At 37.3% G+C, this 2,787-nt stretch overlaps 1 non-coding gene across 1 annotated transcript; it reads left to right on the top strand.

The window, feature by feature from the left end:
- The first annotated feature begins 1,090 nt into the window (after window positions 1-1,090).
- TRNAL-CAA (transfer RNA leucine (anticodon CAA)) lies at window positions 1,091-1,174 on the top strand. Its single transcript has one exon. It is a non-coding gene; the product is annotated as a tRNA-Leu (tRNA).
- Window positions 1,175-2,787: the final 1,613 nt, after the last annotated feature.

Here is a 2,787-nt window from a genome sequence, read left to right as displayed (position 1 = left end):
GATTGAAAAAGTATAATTAATTAGATTTGAACTCGCTCCCTCTCACGAGAATCAAAACTTGAGTCTAGCACCTTAGACCACTCAACCTCGTACATTTCCACCATGATTAGTGATCTATTGGTCACCTGAAAAAAATAAAGTGTAGTAAGAGTGAGTATTAAAAATACTCAGGAAACACCAACATGTAGGCTCTCGTCAAACTTATTCCTATACATGGAACCTGAAACTATGTACTCATACCGTTCTTAAGAGTTAGCCAAATTATGGTTTATGGTATGTGCTAACTGCTATATCTAAACCCTATCATACCTCCTTCAAGGAGTATTCAAACTCTTCAAGGTTCATAAACTAAAAGGTTTTCGGTACTTTTAGCTCTACGTTTTATCTAGGTCCATAATTAACTTTGTGTTAAATGTGCCTCGAGTTCCTGTGACCCCTTAAAAGGCCGTAGGGTAATCCTCATGAGTATGGAGGAGCCCTTTTCTCTAAGATCGATGTTCATACTTTACACTATTTACCTACTAGGCACTCAATTCGAAAAAGTCTTATTAGTAGTGTTGAGCAACATCTACCTGTCCCTAAGTTTAGTACTATTTATGAAAGGGCATTAGTTAAAAATCCTTGAAAAAAATGAAAGTCAAGATGGCCAAGTAGTCTAAGGCGACAGACCCAAGTTTTGGTCATCGTGAGAGGGTGTGAAATTAATTTAATACTAACTGTACTTTTGTGGGCTGATAATAGATGTGTTGATGAGCCGAATTCTTTCACACCATTGCATTTTAGCTACTATAATGGATAAAGATGGGGAACTATTGTTTTTGACTTTCGATTATAAGTCAGGATGGTTGAGTGGTCTAAGGTGCCAGACTCAAGTTCTAGTCCTCGTGAGAGGGTGTGGGTTCAAGCTACTATAAAGATGGGGAACTATTGTTTTGACTTTTTTTTAATTACAAGTCAGGATGGTCGAGTGGTCTAAGGCGCCAAACTCAAGTTCTGGTCATCACAGGGCTGATATCTTTCACTCCATTTGATCTCTAGCTACTATAATGGATAGAGATGGGGAACTATTGTTTTTGACTTTTAATTACAAGTTAGGATGGCCGAGTGGTCTAAGGCGCCAGACTCAAGTTCTGGTCCTCATGAGAGGGCGTGGGTTCAAATCCCACTTCTGACAACCTTGTTTTGTTTGTGAGTTGATAAGAGATGTGTTTATGTGCTGAAATCTTTCAGTCCATTTGGTCTCTAGCTACTACAATGGATAAAGATCGGATGACACGTTTCACTCCATTTCTTTCTTCCATTTCTTGTGACTTGATAAGTCTGAATCTGAATCACTCCATTTCTTGTGACTTGATAAGAATCACTCCTGTGACTTGATAAGAATCACTCCATCTGAAATGTGACTTGATAAGAATGAATCACTCCATCTGAAATTCTTGTGACTTGATAAGAATGAATCACTCCATCTGAAATTTCACTCCATTTCTTGTGACTTGATTGAATCACTCCATTTCTTGTGACTTGATAAGTCTGAATCACTCCATCTGAAATCTTTCACTCCATTTCTTGTGACTTGATAAGTCTGAATCACTCCATCTGAAATCTTTCACTCCATTTCTTGTGACTTGATAAGTCTGAATCACTCCATCTGAAATCTTTCACTCCATTTCTTGTGACTTGATAAGTCTGAATCACTCCATCTGAAATCTTTCACTCCATTTCTTGTTGTGACTTGATAAGTCTGAATCACTCCATCTGAAATCTTTCACTCCATTTCTTGTGACTTGATAAGTCTGAATCACTCCATCTGAAATCTTTCACTCCATTTCTTGTGACTTGATAAGTCTGAATCACTCCATTTGATCTTTCACTCCATTTCTTGTGACTTGATAAGTCTGAATCACTCCATCTGAAATCTTTCACTCCATTTCTTGTGACTTGATAAGTCTGAATCACTCCATCTGAAATCTTTCACTCCATTTCTTGTGACTTCATAAGTCTGAATCACTCCATCTGAAATCTTTCACTTCATTTCTCGTGACTTGATAAGTCTGAATCACTCCATCTGAAATCTTTCACTCCATCTCTTGTGACTTGATAAGTCTGAATCACTCCATCTGAAATCTTTCACTCCATTTCTTGTGACTTGATAAGTCTGAATCACTACATCTGAAATCTTTCACTCCATTTCTCGTGACTTGATAAGTCTGAATCACTCCATCTGAAATCTTTCACTCCATTTCTTGTGACTTGATAAGTCTGAATCACTCCATCTGAAATCTTTCACTCCATTTCTTGTGACTTGATAAGTCTGAATCACTCCATCTGAAATCTTTCACTCCATTTCTTGTGACTTGATAAGTCTGAATCACTTCATCTGAAATCTTTCACTCCATTTCTTGTGACTTGATAAGTCTGAATCACTCCATCTGAAATCTTTCACTCCATTTCTTGTGACTTGATAAGTCTGAATCACTCCATCTGAAATCTTTCACTCCATTTCTTGTGACTTGATAAGTCTGAATCACTCCATCTGAAATCTTTCACTCCATTTCTTGTGACTTGATAAGTCTGAATCACTCCATTTGATCTTTCACTCCATTTCTTGTGACTTGATAAGTCTGAATCACTCCATCTGAAATCTTTCACTCCATTTCTTGTGACTTAATAAGTCTGAATCACTCCATTTGATCTTTCACTCCATTTCTTGTGACTTGATAAGTCTGAATCACTCTATCTGAAATCTTTCACTCCATTTCTTGTGACTTGATAAGTCTGAATCACTCC

The sequence above is a fragment of the Cucurbita pepo genome, chromosome 2 (genome assembly GCF_057944985.1).
Source record: "Cucurbita pepo subsp. pepo isolate OVF chromosome 2, ASM5794498v1, whole genome shotgun sequence".
In the NCBI taxonomy this organism is placed as follows: domain Eukaryota; kingdom Viridiplantae; phylum Streptophyta; class Magnoliopsida; order Cucurbitales; family Cucurbitaceae; genus Cucurbita; species Cucurbita pepo.
Note: the sequence above shows the minus strand (reverse complement) of the source record. Positions and strands in the feature narration are given on the sequence as shown.